Source organism: Argentina silus, assembly GCF_951799395.1.
Source record: "Argentina silus genome assembly, chromosome: 12".
Taxonomy (NCBI): domain Eukaryota; kingdom Metazoa; phylum Chordata; class Actinopteri; order Argentiniformes; family Argentinidae; genus Argentina; species Argentina silus.
The window spans coordinates 3,128,255-3,143,028 of NC_139666.1; the positions used below are offsets into that span (position 1 = coordinate 3,128,255).

General features: G+C 43.4%; 1 pseudogene across 1 annotated transcript; it reads right to left on the minus strand.

Annotated features, from left to right (window-relative positions):
- Window positions 1–1,997: 1,997 nt before the first annotated feature.
- Window positions 1,998–2,727, minus strand: LOC310813176 (high choriolytic enzyme 2-like; annotated as a pseudogene). Its single transcript has one exon. The product of its transcript is annotated as a high choriolytic enzyme 2-like (transcript).
- Window positions 2,728–14,774: the final 12,047 nt, after the last annotated feature.

Genomic DNA, 14,774 nt, shown 5'->3' on the forward strand with positions numbered 1-14,774 from the left:
GACGGCTGCAAGCAGGAAGTTAGGAGAAAGCTAGTCAAGTCTGTCGATCTAGTAGCTAACTTATTATGATGGAAACATACAATCGTAAGTCATGCAAAGTAAACAAAATATGAGTAGACTTACCGGGATATCAGTTAACTATAAATAGCCGGTTATGTCACCTTATCGTTTATCTAGAAGTAGCAATGTTAATGTGAGGCGCATGTTTCGAGGTCAACTTTGTTTCAACTTTTCAATTTATCTGGCACATTCCATCGGTGCCCAACATCTGGAAATAATTATGAGACAAGGGTTTTTTTAGCTCTTAAAAAAGCCTCGTAAAGTCGGCGCTGTTTTCATGGGCTCATATGAGAGGTTTGTTTAGTTGTCCCCTCAGGGCATGGCCTATTTGGAGTGATGCTGTACCGACTGTATGTATGGGAAAGACTAAAGGGACATGCCTGACCTGATCTCCAAAGGTTATAGTTAAAGTAAACTAGAGATCCGGGCTTTTCTAATTTCTGAAAGCGTGGCGAAATCAGTGGCAGAAAGTCATTTCAGAGGGGTGGAAACCCGGTGGAAATTAGTGACGCCTCACCGCACATCAAACCAATCAAATATCTTGCCTTGGCGGAGCTCCAGAGAGAGGCAAAACTTGTGGCAAAACAAAATTCAGTTTTTCCTTCAGGTTTTCTTTATTTTTTTCTGCAGTGTTGCAAGCTAACATAAGCAACAACTCTCAGTCAATTTTGTCCTCCCAGTCTGAAGTCACAGACATACCATCAAGCACCTCTTCCAGAGACATGTGGGGGAGAGGGTTCTTGGGAGTGTCTTTACAACCGTTTTTAGCTAGCATTCCTTTCAAACAGACTTCACTATTATCAATTGTGTCAGACCATCAAATTTGGCGTGTCATCCTCGATTTCTCTCTTCCTCTGTGGTTCCTTCCTGAAACAATCTGGCTCCTTGGACCTGGCCCAAGACAGGAAGCATGTCTTCTATGCCCACCTTTCATCTGAATCCAAGCAACAGAAAAAATAAATAGTACACAAACACGCTGGAAGTGGATCTCTTTTTTATTCAGATAGAATTTCAGAACCTGTCCAGCTATTAACATTGCTTTTGGATTGTTAGGTCAATCACATTTATTTGTATAGCACTTTTTACATAGACACATGGCGCAAAGTGCTTCACAAGAAGAACAATACTAAACAATATAAACAATATATACAATACAAACAATATGATCTAATGATGTAAAATAATTAATAATGGATAATTCTCTGAGAGTATTGAACTGTCGAGGTGTTAAACAAGGTTGTCCATTGTCACCATATTTGTTTGTAATGGCGAAATCGAAATACTAGCCACAAAAATCTGATCCAATAATATCATCAGCGGGTGAGATATTCAGATCTTGAACAAAAAAGTGTCAATGTAGCTTTTTCCTTAGTCCTCAAACTAGATCATTGCTAGGTCTTATTAAGGATTTGGACACTTTTTCTAGTCTCTCTGGATTAAAACCAAATTTTAAAAAATGTACTATACTACGTATTGGATCACAAACAAACAAAGTACTTAGGTCCTTAGGTGGTGGCTGGGCAAAAATAATAATAACAACATAACCCTAACCCTAACCCAGGGGAAAAAAGGGACTAGAAATGATGCTATCAAATAGAACTCAAATTCTATTTTGTTCAAATCTACTCCCCCCAAAAAACAAAAAAACACCAGGATTTTGAGATGTTTATTTGTGATACAGTATCTGCCACCATAAATTCTTTATTTTGCTATGGCTTTTCTGAAAGCACCTGCATGTGTTTTGTTTTGTAGAACCATAATGTTTCTCTTCTCTTGATTTTATGTACAGTGAGGGCTGAATAATTTGGTTTTACCATCAGTGATTTAATATTTATAAGTGATTTAAAGGTTTCTATCACCCAAAATTTTTTTTAAACCAAAACTTTAACTACACCTGCTGCCATACTTCTCCAGACTCTTCTTCTCTGACTTCCTGTCTACCTGTCTACCTCTCCACAGCTGTAGAGTTTGTTGATCCTCTGGATGTCGATTCTGGACTTGCCTCTGGCCGATCCTCACGTTTGCGTTGGGGATGGGGCGATGGTATTCCTTCCCCACTGCGTACTGAAGACGTTTTTTTCCGTAGTGCATGATCGAGGAGTAGTCATAGGGAGTATTGAGGTTGTTGGTATGTTTCTTATGGAAGTTGTTAGCCATGCCGCGCTTGATGTACTAGTTGATTCTGACGTAGCGGTCGCGGTTGCTCCGGGTCTGCTCATGGTGGAAGCCCAGAGCGTGGTTGATCTCGTGCTGAATGATACCGTGGTGCATGCAGCCGCCCCTGCTGAGAGAGAGAACCTGCCTGCCTCCGACTCTCCTGAGACAAGAGCAGCAGCCGCTTTTACTCTCGATGCTGACGAAGTCGCGCTGATTGGTGCGCGGCACGAAGCGAATGCAGCTTCTGCCATGGAAGGACTTAGTGGCGACGTTGATCTTCTGCATATCGTTCCAGGAGAATACGTGGCGTATCATGTAGGGCACTGTGACGTAGCCGTTTCTGTCTTTCCTCCACAGGCAGTTATTGTTCCAGCAGGCCATGGCGTTTCTGGTCTTTGGTACTATCACGTCTCCCTCCCATAGCATCTCACTGGAGCCGTTGTTAGTGCCCAGAATCTGGTCGGTCAATATGTCCGTCGTCTCTCTTGTGGTCGTCGATCTGGTAGTCATTCATCTTGTAGTCATCTGTATGGTAGTCTTCTTCACTTCCATTCTCCGGTGAAGGCTTGGCCTGGGAGGGGCTGTGATCCATCTTCATGTTGGAGAGAAGAGAGGCTCCTCTGGAAGAGGCTACACTCCTTGGCTCTGGTGGTGGAGGTACTCTAGAAGGTTCTAGATGGTTGTGGAGATGCTGTGGAGAGGGTCCACGGCACTGAGGCTGATTTCTGAGTGTTGGTCAGTCCAGGGCTTTTATACAGGTCTCTACAGGTGTGTCTGCAGGAGGATTAAGGGCTGGGGGACCATGCTGCTAGTCCTAAACAAGCATCTATAGGTATCTAGGGCCAACCTACAGTTTCAACATGGTTTTAATCCACCCTGATAAATTTACACCATGTCATGGTTGGTTTCATTTCAGTGTAGCAGGGGTGTCAAAGATAGTGTAGTCCAATTGGGCGGTTTGACTTGCGCTCCAAAAAAAATAAAATAATAATAATTGTATTTTCTCTAGATTGAAATGGGAAGATAACAATAAAGTTCTATCAGAATGCATTTCCAAATACTAAAATAAAATATACAGTATAAAAAAATAAATAAAAATAATAATAAAAACTTTTCTGCATCACTAAATGATAGAAAATCTTCTATGTGTTACGGAGATGAAGATTAGGGTCAATAGTAACGCCATGGATTTTTACTGCCTGCTTTTGAGTGATCGTGCAGCCGTGGAGACTGAGCGTCAGATCAGACAGTTGGTTTCTTTGGGCTAGGGATGAGCGTCTCAGTCTTGTCCGAGTTGAGGAGTAGGAAGTTGCCCGCCATCCACTTTTTTCCGAAATGCAAGCTTCCAAGACGTTCAGCCGTGGTACTTCTCCTCATTTCATTGAAATATAAAGTTAGGTTGTGTGGACAGTATCGGATAAAAAAAGGAACTCCAGTGGTAGTTTCAGCCCTTTATCCATTCCAAACATGTTGGGTTGGATTACAGGTTTACAGAGAAAGCAAATTGACAGCAAATCATGCCCCCCTTCTACTATTTACGTCCTCTGGACTACATTTTTCTTTGGAGTTGGTCCTTCACGTAGACACTGAAGCTGTATTTTGAATGTCTCACTTGATAGCTTCACCACAGTGCGATGGCTTTTTTTGTATCCAAGTTGGACTATGACACTTTGGGTGTATGGGCACCAAAACCTTGATAGCTGTGTCTATGTTACTAGCCTAGTAGAACACCCATGTCATGGGATGTAGGACGATACTTTGTTTTATAACTATCTATCTGTCTGTCTGTCTGTCTGTCTGTCTGTCTGTCTGTCTGTCTGTCTGTCTATATATCTGTCCGTCCATCTGTCTGTCTATCTAGCGATCTATCTGTCTGGCTGTCTATATCTTTCCTACCCTGAGTACCTTGCTCCTCTCCTTCTTACAGTAGACCTCAGAAACACTCTATTTTTTCCCCCCATTCCCTCACTCCTCTGGGCCGCCCGACACAGAGGTGATGACAATCCCAGATGTGGCCTAATAAATACTCTGTAGCCTGCCAGTTGAACCCTGCTTCGATTCAGCGCAGTTCACTGGAGATACAAGTTCAAGACATTGGTGTTGGTGTTTTAAAAATAGAAGACGGTTTGACTCTCCAGGAATAGGGCCTGTATACTTGAGGACAGTCTGACCCTTTTGAGTGTGTTTCAAATTAGGGACACATCATATTTCATGTCTTTTTATCAAGATGATGGTCAGGACTGCCTCAGTTTGTGAAACCGCATGCTCTCTGAGCTAAAAATACATTAATCTGCAACAGACGCGACCGCAATACGCCCATTGCATGCACTGAAATGATTTCGCGTGGATCAAGGTTGTCAGCTGAAAACATGGCCATGAGTTATATAACTTTGCTGTGTATCCCCATCAAAACTCAAGGCATATGGCAGTGAGGGTGGATGAGACAGTGTGTGTGTGTAGGGTCGTTTGGGCCCATGTTTCTTGGGGTGTTGGGCAACTCGGAAATGAGCCAAAATGTCTCTCAAAGGATATTGCATTTTTACAAGATTATTATCTGTCTCAACTCTCACATTATTACTTTGAGCTGGCACAGACACTCAAACAGCATGTTTAGCAGATAATAATCTCAGACTTTGATTGGTCCAATGTCAACTCCTGCCTTGTGTTTTTTAGGTTAAGGTGCGACTATGGGGACATCTGTGGGGGCCAATGTTGGGCCCACTCGTACCCACCCCCCTCTCGCTCTCACTTTAATTCAATGCAAATGTTTTATTGGCATGACTGTTGAAACCAGACCACTATTGGCAAAGCGATATGCAGTAAAATGGAACTTAGATGCGGCCATAAAATTATATATTATGAAAGATGATTATGATTATTATTAGAGATCACAATCTCATACACACACACACACACACACACAGACACACACACACACACACACACACACACACACACACACACACACACACACACAGACACACACACACACACAGACAGTAATTATACAGGGGGAAAACATTTGTAACTACTGTCAGTGGAAAGTAGAAAGTAGACATACAAGTGCAGCTCTACAACCCTCTCTTGTTGTTCAATTTTTCTGTCCCACCACATTTCTCTCTCTCCCTCACTCCCTTGCTCTATTTCTTTCCCATCTCTTTTCTCAGCTTTTAACAGCCCCAGCCTGTTCCATGATAGCGTTTGTTTTCCTCCTTGCTTCACTGACCCCTGGCTCCCACTGCGTCAGCCCACACATTCTAGCTGCTCACCTGGCCAAGTCAGCCAGACATGCAGCCTGGGCCAACCAACATCTCCCCACCACCCCGGTCCTCCTCCCCTGCTCTCTTCCTCCCACTTCCCTGCTCTCTTCTCCTCCTACCCTCCTCCTCTCCCTCCCCCCCCTGCCCTCTGCTCCTCCTCCCCTGCACCCCTGCTCTCTTCCTCTCCCTCCAGCCCTTCTCCTCCTCCCCTGCCCTCCGCTCCTCCTCTCCCACTACCCTGCCCTCCTACACCCTGGCATTGACCAATCCATTGACCAGTCCTCCTCCCTGGCAGGCGTCTCCTTAACACCTCTTTAACACCACCTACGGCTCATTTCAGAACCCCCCCCCCCCACACACACACACACACATACTCCTCGCCACCTCACTAGCTACACCACTCCCCTTGGTACAATAACACGGAACATCTGCTAGATCTGCCACAAGCGATAGGAGATGCGTCGCCTCGCTGAGGGGGCGTCGGTCACAGTATGCTGGACTGGCAGAATGTCGTTGAGTGACGTCACACCCCCACCACAGTAGCATTTACCCACAACGCCTAACAAAAGCGTTCTGGGTCACATTCAGGAGGGTGAGTGAGACTTGCAGATAGAAATGCCATGGAGCTAACATGATATCTCACTCTACCTGAGAGATACAGTGCCCTGTGTAAGTAATGGGACAGTGAAGCATGTTTTCTTCTTTTGGCTCTATACTCCAAAAATCAAACAAATACCTATGAGGTTAAAGAGATTCTCAGCTTTTATTTGATGATATTTGTGTACATATTGGTTTCACCATTTAGAAGTGACACTTTTGTATGCATAGTCCCCCTCTTTTAGGGTATCAAAAGTGATGGGCCAAATTATCAAATGTCCAAATTAAGCACTCATGTTTAGTCTTGGCAGTTGAAAGAAGGTGAGAGGTTGGTTGGTTTGTTGATTGGATGAATGAATGGAAAGATGAAAGAGAGAATGGATAGATGAGATAGGGGAGGTATCAAAAGATCAAAACAATTAAGAGGTTAACCAGTGTGGGTTATACTGAGTGAATCAGTAGTGAGGAAGAACGATGATGATGCTAGGTAGTTGAAGGTTCAGATAGATAGATAGATAGATAGATAGATAGATAGATAGATAGATAGGATAAGTCTGGGGTAGTTCAGTGGAGTGAGTAGAGGGTTAAGTGGTTGAGAGTGGTGTCATTGTTGTGTAATCATTCTAAGAATGTGTTCTGCAGGTCTCCTGTTGTTTTTATTCAAGAGTTGTGAAAGTTCCATGGCAATTACAGTAACAATGGGGCTCTCAGAATGTTGAGCTGACTCAACATTCCTTGTTTTAGTTACAAAACATAATATTTGTAAAAGTATAAAGAGTTTCAAAAAGTTGAACACAAGCAACTCAAGTTAGACATCTCTGCATGTTGTGAAGTTGGACTGGTGTAAATAGCTTAGAAGTTGTAGGAGCAAGCCCACAAATAAGAATAAGTATGACCAATAACAACAGTTGGACTACCTCTGAACTATAGTTAGAGAACCACTAAATATTTGTAGCTAAAACAACACAGGCAGTACAAGTCCAACATGCATGTAGGTGACTAGCAAGCTAGCTAGTTCAAGCTAAAGCTAACAGTGCTACTAACGGACTAACAGTGATGCCATTACACAGATACATTTGTTGACTATGTGTCTACGGTAAAACGTAATTAAACGTTACATACCCTCTTCGAAGTCGCTGTCCTCTCAACGGTCGGGAGCAAAAACGAAAACACGAACAACAACCCGTCCAAGAGAAGGCAGGCGGCAATCCACGCACTTCACCAAACCTGAAAAACACCGACGCATTTTTCAGTACCTTTCGTTGCTAATGCTAATGGCTTAGTGATGCTAGCTATGGAACACCAGCCGGGTCTGGTCCGTGTAAACACCGACAGAAGTGTGTTGCTGTGCAGCGCTGCGTTAAAACGCTGCGTTAAAGCGCTGCGTCAAACACTCCATAGAACACTGCTCCTGTTCTGTCTCTACAGGTCGCATGGTAACGCATTTTTTTGAAAGTGTGATGTCATGTGTCATTATTTTCAAAACTGTGTGTTGCTATGGAACCTTTCAATATAGAACATTAGCAACATTCTATGGAATGTTCAATCCGCTCCAGATAACAACAAACTTCAGTTGACGTTTATATTGGCGCAAACCAGCTGATTTTCTGCGCAAAACGGACTGAAAAATGCTTAAGTGTTTTTCAAGTTTGGCTGCGAGTGCGTGCACTGCGGCCTGCCGTCTCTACAACAGGTTGTTGTTCGTGTTTTCTTTACGCGATCGTGAAGAGGAAAGCGACTTAGAATGTGACATTGTGACACATGATCTAAACACAATTTCCATTGTTGTGGTATGTGACATTTAATTACATACAATTGTTTGTGCAATGACTATTTTGTCAGTTAGAAACAATGGTAGCATTGTTAGCTGCTAGGTGGCTAAGTAAGCCGTTTACGGTTTCTAAGGGCGTTGCTAAGAGTTAGCCCGCCAACTTCAGCTTGAACTAGCTAGCTTGCTAGCCAACTCCATGCATTTTGGCAAGGAATGTACATTTTGGACCTGTGCTATGTTGTTTTGTATTGTATTCTGTCATTACTACCTGCGTGGACCATCCCAGGTATGTAATGTCTTCCTAATCAGTCATGTTGATGGCATTCTCTTACTGTGGTGACTGATGTCCTATAGTTTCTCTCCATAGCAGGTGGATGTGAAGATGCAACATGTTTGCACGGTCCGGGGCCCTGTGACTCAGCTGTTGTGGGCCCTTTCTAGAGAGACGGCAAGGCTGAGTCCAGAGGTAGGGAAAGACGCTTTACTAACCTACTATATCGTCGTTTATCAGCGCCAACTTTATAAGCAGCATTACTGTTAAGTGTCACTTTCATTTTGTATCGTGTGCCCATGGCTTTGGGCTGCGTGGAATCCACATGCATGCGCACCACACTGAGGGCATGTGACGGGGACCGGTTTCTGTTCATTAGCACTACGTTTGGAACTGTAGCCTGAGATATTCAAATGATCCCATAGCATCACTTTAATAGTCAAGACACTACTCAGAAATTTCCTTTAAAAAATGTCCTCTCCTATAAGTCCATGTCCCTTTCACATGTTAAGAAATAACTGAGAAAGTTGTAAGTAACAATTAAACTCTAATGGTAGCTGTGATGGCCAAGTGGTTAAGGCGTTGGACTCAAAATCCAACGGGGATTCCCCCAGGTTTCCCCCACGCAGGTTTGAACCTTGCTCACAGCGCAGAGACAACAAAGTCCCTCTTCATATCCATGTACTCGACTCATCTCTGCAAATCTGATATTCAGAAAAAAATTGTTGTTGAGCTGCAATTGCAGGATGGTTGAAGTAATGGCGTACATGTGGTTCTGAACAAATGTGGTTCTGATTGCCTTTGGGATTGCCTTTCCTGTTAGGCCTTCACCCTTTCACATTTCAATAAGTAACTTAGAAAACTGTAAGTAAGAATTCTAATTCTAATTCTACTTACTGTACACCTATTAACATGGTAAGGTACATATAATAAATATAGACACGCATATAGACACTTATAATTTCCCATCACTGCCTGTACAGGGTTCATAAGTCAATGTGCAAAACAGCTATCCATCACATATCTAATTCCAACCTTCAGATGTCCACAACATCGCTAGCAACTTATAGTCTCTGCGCAATTGGAACATCATGAGGACACCACAACCAGTAACACACATTGGGATGATTGTTCCATATAATTCCAAAATGACTTTCCAGTGCACAGGACAAGGCCGTTGGAGTAACACCATACCTTTAAAAATAGAATGTGCCGGATTCTGACGTTGCACAATGGGGAACAAGATCCACAAAGAATGTGAGATGGGGTGTTGCATCACATAAATCACACCCCTTGTTGTCTCTGCCCCTACAGATAGGAGCAGTCAGATGAGAAGGTGCACACTGGAGGACTCACAACAAGCCAGAGCTCATTCCCTGGTTACTCAGTGTGTTTACATGAGTGTACTGTATACTGTATTCCACGTACAGCTGTTGTCACAGATATCTTGTTTAAGCGGGGATCTATTTTCTATTAAGGCCAACAGCATGATGAGACAAGAGACACCAAACTGAGGGGGGACAGTAACTCATCTTCAACCCCCCCCCCCCCACACACACACACACACACACACACACACACACACCCCCGGACATCATTCATTCATGGGTCTGTTTACTTTCCTATAAACCTTTCAGACTGGTAGCGCATGAAAGGTTAATTTTGTTTAGGGGAGAAGTGTCTCTGCTGTAACATAATTTGTGGTGTTCCAATAGAACCTGCCCAATCGGCATTTTTGAAAAACCGATGTTGTATTAACATTGGGTTTCGGTTGTATCTTTGTCACCATACCAGAAAATGGTATGGTGCAGCAATGTCTAAATCCAAACATTATACATGTCATTATTTGACAGTCATGTTTGCAACAAGGTTGCCCATTGATTCCAAACCAAAAAGAAGTAAAAAAACAAAAAAACAACATTTAATTAGTTGAACTTGAATGCTTTACTTAACATTGACATAAGCTATACAGTATGAGTACTTTATCCATGCACTAAGCTTAAATAAACACTGTTCTTTATGACACTGATTGGGATTCTAACCCAATACCTTTTGGTTTGTTGTACATTGTTCTGTCCACAATGCAACTAGTCCACTGCTGTGTAGAATTGCTTTGGTTTAGTAACTATCTGTCTGACCGTAAACAGTTTGTCTCCTGGACTGGGACAGAATCCAAATATGAACCTATAACTTGTGGGGTACCACAAGGATCTAACCTTGGCCCATTACTTTATTTATTTATATGAATGATCTGTACCTTTTATCCAAAACTGTATTATTTATCCTATTTGCTGATGACACCAATATCTTTTTATCAGAAAAAGATGATCAAAATGTAATCACCAAAATGAACTTGATGTAATACTAAAAGGAGCTCTTACATTATTATTTAAGTTTTTTAAATGACAATTGCTCAGATAAATGAAATACGAGGGGGAAAATTAGAACAGTTACAACTTGTTTGTTTGCGCCTAAGTATCCATTTGGTTAACATTGTATTTACGTAAATAGGCAACATTTTAAAAACTAATATTTTCAACTGTGAGATGGTCTAATGCTGACCGTCAACTGCCAATGTTAAGAAAATGTTCATTCTCAATCCATGCGCAATCATGTAGCAGCATTAGATGATGAGCATCAAATGACAACCTTAAGTCAACGTTGAAAAATAACCATCACATAACAACGTCTAATAAACTGTTAATTCCAACCAACATGTCACTAACCAACAACCATCAAATAACAATGTCAAACCAGCATTGCAAAAGCGACAGCGTTTGCATTTTGACATTTAAAAAACATTGGAAAACATTACTCTCACATCAGTTTGGGTTGGGGTAGTATGATGATGTCACCTCTGGCTTTATGTGTCGTTTTCGAGTACAGTAAGAGAGAATATGAATTTAGGACGACTGTGTCTGTCTGTCTGTGCCTGTGTGTACATGCTTGTGTACAAGTACACCCACCATATGTAAGTCTGTTTCCATGTAGGTATGTTTGTGTAAAGTGGAAAAAAAAAAAAAACATTTTCTAATGGAAGTGCGTCTAAACCAACAATGCCCTCGATGTGTTTGGTAGCTCCTGTCAAGCTAATGAGGTGAGTGAGTGAATAAGTCCTGGTGGAGCTCGGGGTCAGCCAAAAGCCAGTCCTGCCTCAGTGCTATGCCTCTGGTCCTGGCCACTCCACAGCCCTGGCCCCCTAGGCAAGGCCTGGCACACAGCGTGCCCATCTGCCACCACTCCACAGACACAGGCCTGACACACACACACACACACACACACACAAGATACAATTCCATATAGACAAAGGAAGGGAGACACATACACACACATGAGAAGGCAAAGGCACAGTCATAAAACACACACACACACACACACACACACAGAGCTGTCCTTGGGGAGCCCTGTAACCATTTCCCACATTGTAGCCGGGGAGCGGGTTAGCTTGCTCGAGTTCCAACAGAGGACTGAACGTAGATGCTTCAGTGCATGCATCAATGTGAGTAATACTTTTAATTATGGGTGTTGCGACTGTATCTGATGCTAGTTTATTTCCTGGACCCAATTCCAGTTATTGGGTCATTCTCACAGTGTGTAGAGAAATCTGTTTACAATTTAAAGTCCTGGAGGGAGTCAAATCTTTGGGTTATGGTATGTAACCGCGGTACTCACTATGGGATATGCACTCTTGTGTACCCTATTCGCTGGAACCCTATTCAATCACGCCTGGAACAGGCTGGGAGTGCTTCACATGGCTGACAATGCCTTATACCGGGCAGAGAGTGCTCAGGTGCCTATCCCGGGGGGGGGGGGGGAACCGGTGGGGGGTGGAAAGAAACCAATTCAGTGGCACGACTACTTAAAGTCATAGAAATTACTTTGGGAACAAAGCAGCATTAGGACATATCGTAATCTTCCAATCGGCAGGGGAATCTGAGTGCATGAAGGATGAATCGAGAGTGCATGGAGGTAATAACACAAAGTCTTAATGACGATGATCTCCAAAGGCTCTAATCGAGGGCTCGTAAGCGCATCGAGCGCCAGAGACAAATCCCAAAGCAAGACAGGTGGCCTGGAAACGGTACAAGCGCAGTGCGCTCCCTTCATAAAATGATGCACAAGGGGGTGTGCCCCTAAAGTCGTCTCACCCGGACCGACATGGCATGCTGAAATAGCAAGGCCTTGCCGTGTTTGAGCAGGTCCTGTAAGAAGGAGAGGGCCGTGGGGATGGAGCACAGAAAAGGCACCACACCACATCTTTCACACCAACCCTCAAACACCCTCCACTCTTGGTCTTGTAGACTCCTCGTTGAGGGGAGTTGAATTGTGACAATTTTGGTGTGGACGGCTGTGTCGCTATTTGTTTACTTCCTTAAAGCATTTGAAACGTATCCGTGCCTTTGAAGTAGTTTCCTGGTTTCTGGTGGTCCCTCCTTATGCGTACTTGGGTGAACGTAAGCAGGATGAACAGTCCCAGCTGTGCTCCACGCTGGCCCTGGTCCTGGCCCTGGCTCTACAGACTGCTTGTGCTGTCGCCTTGGCTTTACTGTCAACAGGGGAAGGAGAGGTAAACTATGAGCTGTGGTGGTGACGGTGCCAAACCTAACAGCCACACAAGCTTGGGCAGACTGGCTCCAATGTGGTGGTGGGTGTTATTGTTCCTATATCAGTGCTGTATCATGGTTAAACACAGTCAACCGCTGGTGAGTGTAGATATGATTCAGCAACATATCATCTGTAGGATTGCAGCAAGTTTGAATGAAACAATGTAGTCTACTTAATGTGAAAAAAATCTAAGACCATGGGTGTTATCAAAGTGAAAAGCTAAAAATGTGATTGTGTGTAATCCACAAACATAACCAATACGTCACAGTACAGCGTCTGGAAGAGGCTGCACAGGTTAAGTATAAAGAATTTATTACCCGGTACAACTTCAGACGGTTATGGACATAATAAAGTGGACTTTACATACTAGTGGTCACATGACCAACTAACAAAAGTTAACATTACGTTATATCTGACTCCAACGTATATTTTATGGTTAATAATGATTGATAATGACTTGCTCATCCCTGTGTGACAGACACTCGATCATATCGGATCCTAGGTTCCATTAACAGTACCCAATATGCTATTACCATCCTCTCAAGTTACAATGAATCGTGTTCATAAAGGAGTTTACACTTGGTCCAATACCTGAAGCCGATGACTCGACTCTACGCGTTGTTAACGATGCATGTGAACATTAGACATTAAATGGTGAACTCTATGTGATAACCTGCTCACGATTATGTCATACTGTTCTATCAGAACCTTTATCTAGCACAAAACATCACATTAACTGTTAAGATTTGAAGGTGGATAATCTAGCCGTTTGTGAAAAACAAAAAACATCATAATAATGCACTTTCCAGATACACATAAATATACTGTAGCCAACTCCATATACTGTACATAAAGGTACAAGACATAAAAAAGAATAGTTCATTGACTTTAAGCTGTAGCTCAATGAAGTCTGTTGTCCCAAGAGCGATCTTAAAAACTCCATGCAGACCCCACCTCCTTTCTGTGAGTGTACTGTATGGTCCCCCGTCCTCCTCTCCCCTCCAGTGGTGTGTGAAGGGGAGGTATTGTCCACCCTGCCAGCATTCGTCACTGCAAGTGCAGCTTAGGCGAAAATGAGTTGTCCCACCTGCTGGGTCTGAAGTTATTGGGGGCCCACTTAGTCGACTGGAATGAAGAGAAGCCCCCTCCCCTCCCTCCGCAAACCACCGCATTACTCCACAAAACTGCCCAGGCGGTGGTGGTGGGTTGGAGATGGAGAACAGTACCAGTGTAGCATCCACACACACACACACACACACACACACACACACACACACACACAGGCCAGCTGAGGGTGATTTGGCTAAGGTCAAGGTCAAAGAGCAGGTGGGCTTCCTCGGTGTCCCCTGAGGAGCAACAGGGACCACCGTCCCTGGGGATAATTAGCACCGGCAGCCCAATTTGATCAGTCTCCTCCTCGTATTTCACCCGTGAGATTCCTCCCCAGCAGCGTGCTCTCGTTAACTCCCCTGATCCCCATCTGAGTGCTCAATCAAAGAAAAACATTTCAGGAAAGCTGCATATGAACGTTTTGGTAAAATTGCTGGGTGATAAGTAATCAAGGGAGGGAAGGTCTCACTAGCATGTTTCGTAAAGGCTTCTGGTAGATGCACTACAGGCATGCGGTCCGGTAAAAACACTCACCAAATCAGGGGCTAGATAGATGTGTTGTAGGCTATGAGTAAAGGCTTCAATTTGCTTCAATATAACAGTGCTTAACTGAGCAAAATAATACAGACAACTCAAAATACTACACAGCATGAGTTCTTTAAACAGTGTTTTTGTTATTATTCAACCGGAGTTTAAGTAAATACTGTGAAAATGTATTGCATGGCACGCAATCAGTAGCTGCATTATTCAAAACTCCCACTGGATTAGGTCAGTGCTGTCTCATTGGGTCTTTGGGTCTCTATTTGAATTCAGTTTTTCCAAGTAAAAAAGTGCTGTATCATCCCTGTTGTTGTGGTGCTTGGGGACTCAAAGAATGGGGATTTGAGGGAGGTGTGAAGAGGTCATTAGCATAGTCGATTTGGGCTTAGCCCTCCCTCTCCTG